The sequence below is a fragment of the Salmo salar genome, chromosome ssa16 (assembly GCF_905237065.1).
Source record: "Salmo salar chromosome ssa16, Ssal_v3.1, whole genome shotgun sequence".
In the NCBI taxonomy this organism is placed as follows: Eukaryota; Metazoa; Chordata; class Actinopteri; order Salmoniformes; family Salmonidae; genus Salmo; species Salmo salar.
The window spans coordinates 25,495,934-25,501,823 of record NC_059457.1 but is presented as its reverse complement, the minus strand read 5'-3'; positions in this window follow the sequence as shown (position 1 = coordinate 25,501,823).

Sequence of the window (5,890 nt, the reverse complement as noted above, 5' to 3'; positions counted from 1 at the left end):
TGTAGGTATGTACGGCAGGACCAAATCGGAAAGATAGGTAGGAGCAAGCCCATGTCATGCTTTGTAGGTTAGCAGTAAAACCCTTAACAGGAAGCCAGTGTAGGGAGGCTAGCACTGGAGTAATAGGATCACATTTTTTGGTTCTAGTCAGGATTCTAGCAGCAGTATTTAGCACTAACTGAAGTTTCTTTAGTGCTTTATCCAGGTAGCGGGAAAGTAGAGCACTGCAGTAGTTAACCTAGAAGTAACAAAAGCATGGGTTAATTTTTCTGACAGATTTTTGCAATGTTACGTAAATGGAAAAAAGCTGTCCTTGAAACAGTCTTGATATGTTCGTCAAAAGACAGATCAGGGTCCAGAGTAACGCCGAAGTCCTTTTACAGTTTTATTTGAGAGGACTGTATAACCATCAAGATTAATTGTCAGATTCAACAGAAGATCTCTTTGTTTCTTGGGACCTAGAACAAGCATCTCTGTTTTGTCCGAGTTTAAAAGTAGAACGTTTGCAGCCATCCACTTCCTTATGTCTGAAACACAGGCATCCAGTGAGGGCAATTTTGGGGCTTCACCATGTTTCATCCGCATAGCAGTGAAAGTTAACATTATGTTTTCGAATGACATCCGCAAGAGGTAAAATATATAGTGAAAACAATAGTGGTCCTAAAACGGAACCTTGAGGAACACCGAAATTTACAGTTGATTTGTCAGAGGACAAACCATTCACAGAGACAAACTGATATCTTTCCGACAGATAAGATCTAAACCAGGCCAGAACTTGTCCGTTTAGACCAATTTGGGTTTCCAATCTCTCCAAAAGAATGTGGTGATCAATTGTATCAAAAGCAGCACTAAGGTCTAGGAGCACAAGGACAGATGCAGAGCCTCGGTCTGACGCCATTAAAAGGTCATTTACCACCGTCACAAGTGCAGTCTCAGTGCTATGATGGGGTCTAAAACCAGACTGAAGCATTTCGTATACATTGTTTGTATTCAGGAAGGCAGTGAGTTGCTGTGCAACAGCTTTTTCTAACATTTTTGAGAGGAATGGGAGATTCGAAATAGGCCGATAGTTTTTTATATTTTCTGGGTCAAGGTTTGGCTTTTTCAAGAGAGGCTTTATTACTGCCTCTTTTAGTGAGTTTGGTACACATCCGGTAGATAGAGAGCCGTTTATTATGTTCAAATAGGAGGGCCAAGCACAGGAAGCAGCACTTTCAGTAGTTTAGTTGGAATAGGGTCCAGTATGCAGCTTGAAGGTTTAGAGGCCATGATTATTTTCATCATTGTGTCAAGAGATACAGTTCTAAAACACTTGAGTGTCTCCCTTGATCCTAGGTCCTGGCAGAGTTGTGCAGACTCAGGACAACTGAGCATTGGAGGAATACGCAGATTTAAAGAGTCTATAATTAAAGCTTTCTAATGATCATGATCTTTTCCTCAAAGAAGTTCATGAATTTATTACTGCTGAAGTGAAAGCCATCCTCTCTTGGGGAATGCTGCTTTTTAGTTAGCTTTGCGACAGTATCAAAAATACATTTTGGATTGTTCTTATTTTCCTCAATTAGGTTGGGAAAATAGGATGATCGAGCAGCAGTGAGGGCTCTTCGATACTCCACGGTACTGTCTTTCCAAGCTAGTCGTAAGACTTCCAGTTTGGTGTGGTGCCATTTCTGTTCCAATTTTCTCAAAGCTTGCGTCAGAGCTCGGGTATTTTCTGTATAGCAGGGAGCTAGTTCCTTATGACAAATGTTTTTAGTTTTTAGGGGTGCAACTGCATCTAGGGTATTGCACAAGGTTAAATTGAGTTCCTCAGTTAGGTGGTTAACTGATTTTTGTCCTCTGACGTCCTTGAGTAGGCAGAGGGAGTCTCGAAGGGCATCAATGAATCTTTGGGTTGTCTGAGAATGTATAGCATGACTTTTGATGCTCCTTGGTTGTTCTGAGCAGATTATTTGTTGCGATTGCAAACGTAATAAAATGGTGGTCCGATAGTCCAGGATTATGAGGAAAAACATTAAGATCCACAACATTTATTCCATGGGACAAAACTAGGTGCAGAGTATGACTGTGGCAGTGAGTAGGTCCGGAGACATGTTGGACAAAACCCACTGAGTCGATGATGGCTCCGAAAACCTTTTGGAGTGGGTCTGTGGACTTTTCCATGTGAATATTAAAGTATCCAAAAATTAGAATATTATCTGCTATGACTACCAGGTCCGATAGGAATTCAGGGAACTCAGTGGGGAACCCTGTATATGGCCCAGGAGGCCTGTAAACAGTAGCTATAAAAAGTGATTGAGTAGTCTGCATAGATTTCATGACTAGAAGCTCAAAAGACAAATTTCGGGGTTTTTGTAAATTGAAATTTGCTATCGTAAATGTTAGCAACACCTCCGCCTTTGCGGGATGCGCGTGGGATATGGTCACTAGTGTAACCAGGAGGTAAGGCCTCATTTAACACAGTAAATTCATCAGGCTTAAGCCATGTTTCAGTCAGGCCAATGACATCAAGATTATGATCAATGATTAGTTCATTGACTATAACTGCCTTGGAAGTGAGGGATCTAACATTAAGTAGCCCTATTTTGAGATGTGAGGTATCACGATTTCTTTCAATAATGGCAGGAATGTAGGAGGTCTTTATTCTAGTGAGATTGCTAAGGCGAACACCGCCATGTTTAGTTTTGCCCAACCTAGGTCGAGGCACAGACACGGTCTCAATGGGGATAGCTGAGCTGACTACACTGACTGTGCTAGTGGCAGACTCCACTAAGCTTGCAGGCTGGCTAACAGCCTGCTGCCTGGCCTGCACCCTATTTCATTGTGGAGCTAAGGGAGTTAGAGCCCTGTCTATGTTCGTAGATAAGATGAGAGCACCCCTCCAGCTAGGATGGAGTCCGTCACTCCTCAACAGGCCAGGCTTGGTCCTGTTTGTGGGTGAGTCCCAGAAAGAGGGCCAATTATCTACAAATTCTATCTTTTGGGAGGGGCAGAAAACAGTTTTCAACTAGCGATTGAGTTGTGAGACTCTGCTGTAGAGCTCATCACTCCCCCTAACTGGGAGGGGGCCAGAGACAATTACTCGATGCCGACACATCTTTCTAGCTGATTTACACGCTGAAGCTATGTTGCACTTGGTGACCTCAGACTGTTTTCTCCTAACATCATTGGTGCCGACATGGATAACAATATCCCTATACTCTCTACACTCGCCAGTTTTAGCTTTAGCCAGCACCATCTTCAGATTAGCCTTAACATTGGTAGCCCTGCCCCCTGGTAAACAGTGTATGATCGCTGGATGATTCGTTTTAAGTCTAATACTACGGGTAATGGAGTCGCCAATGACTAGGGTTTTCAATTTGTCAGAGCTAATGGTGGGAGCCTTCGGTGTCTCAGACCCCGTAACGGGAGGAGTAGAGACCAGACAAGGCTCGGCCTCTGACTCAGACTCGCTGCTTAATGGGGAGAACCGGTTGAAAAAGTTTCTGTCGGCTGAATGAGCGACACCGGTTGAGCATTCCTACAGCATTTCCCTCCAGAAGCCATGAGAAAGTTGTCCGGCTGCGGGGACTGTGCGAGGGGATTTATACTACTATCTGTACTTACTGGTGGCACAGACATGGTTTCATCCTTTCCTACACTGAAATTACCCTTGCCTAACGATTGCGTCTGAAGCTGGGCTTGCAGCACAGCTATCCTCACCGTAAGGCGATCATTCTCCTGTATATTATGAGTACAGCGACTGCAATTAGAAGGCATCATGTTAATGTTACTACTTAGCTTCAGCTGTTGGAGGTCTTGACGAACCATGTCCAGATAAAGCGTCCGGAGTGAAAAAGTTGAATGAAAAAAAGTTGAGTGAGGGAAAAACTAAAAATATAAACGGTAATTAAAAAGTAAAAACCGTAAAGTTGTCAGGTAGCAAAGTAAGGTTTTCTGTGTTATATATATATATTTTTTTCCCACAGAGGTTGAAATACAGTGAAATTGTGAAAATGATTAGAATGCCTGAAATTGCCGACTGCAGCTCTCTCTATAACCTTATACTGTAGTCGCAAGGTCACGAGTTGTAAAGGTTATCAATGTGTGATTCATCTCTGTCCAGTGTCTTGTGGTGTCTGTGGTTCTGTTTAGAGGTGACTCAGGTCAGTCACGCTGCAGTGAGTCAAAAGGCTAAAAGTTATCAATTAGAGTTAAAGGAAATGTAAACTGAACACAGGCTTTTAACAAGGTAATGAGAAGCGTCAGTGAACACACACACACACACACACACACACACACACACACACACACACACACACACACACACACACACACACACACACACACACACACACACACACACACACACACACACACACACACACACACACACACACACACACACACACACACACACACACACACACACACACACACACACACACCTAAGTGGCGCAGTGGTCTAAGGCAATGCATCTCAGCTAGAGGCGTCACTACAGACAACCTGGTTTGAATCCAGACTGTATCACAACCGGCCGTGATTTGCAGTCCCATAGGGCGACGCACAATTGGCCCAGCGTCATCTGAGTTTGGCAGTTAACCCACTGTTCCTAGGCTGTCATTGTAAATAAGAATTTGTTCATAACTGACTTGCCGAGTTAAATAAAGGTTAAATAAAATAAAAACACACACAGCACCACAATCCAGTCTGCAGGGTATTGTTAAACAGTCTTACAGGGTGTCACTTAGATTAACTGTTATCTCTAAAGGACGGGACACTCAACTTCTGGGAGTGATTCAGACATCAGTAGGGCTTAAACTGAAGTAATGCTTCCCACCTCTCTGACACCCTCTCACTTTCCTCTCCTATTCTTTCAACACCTCATACAGGTTAAGCACTTGTCCTGGTGGACCACAGTTTTATCTGAGCCTCATGATTCTCTGGAGCTGATGACTAAACGGAGTTAAACAGGACCCTAACCCAACTCCTGCTCCTCCACACAGGAACCAGTTGACATGATCAAAAGGTGTTGATGGGGAGCATGTCTGTGATTTGTAGCAGAGACACAACCAGGAGCAGCCTGGATGCAATTACTCACAAATCACTGCTGAAGGGGATACTGTGTGTGTGTGTGTTTGAGTTTGTGTGTGCATGCGTTAGCGTGTACGTGTATGCTTGCGTGAGCTTGTCCATCGCAGACTGTGTGCCTGTGGTTTTGGGGATAGTCTTATTGCCTCTATGCCACTTCAGAGGGACTGTGGCTACATGGAGGCTGATAGAAAGTGGCAGGACATTTCCCTTGTTTCCCCTGTAGCTCTGTTCATGGTGGTCCTGTCCTGGAGCAGGGTGGCAGCTCTCTGATTGAGTTTAAATACACCACCATTATAGCACACACACACACACACACACACACACAAACCCTACACACAGCTCGCCACAGAGGTCTCATATACAGCTCTCTCTCTCTCTTTCAGATCCAGTTTCACATTCTTCTGTTCCATTAGAGTTTAATAGAGATAATAAGTTCTCTCTGTAACACCCAGAGGATAGCTATATACTCTGCACTGCACGACAATGCCTTGTCATTTGTCATAAACTCGTATAAATGAGTGGGGGGTTGAAGCTTGTTGTAATGACAGCCATTGACCGGTGTCATGCCAACCCTTATGAGCGTAATTTGTCAATATGTTAGCTCCACAAATCAAACCAGAACAGGACCACTCCATAAACAAATTCAACCAAAGCAGAGGTCAGAAGTCTGAAAGAGAAAGAGAGAGAGAGACATGGTCTCCACAGACATGAAGTCAACTGTGTCATAGAGCTTTTCAAATTGTTTTTCAATCCACTCCTCCTTTCTGTTCTCCTGCACACCATCTTTACACCCATAAAACACATGTCACCAGGCCT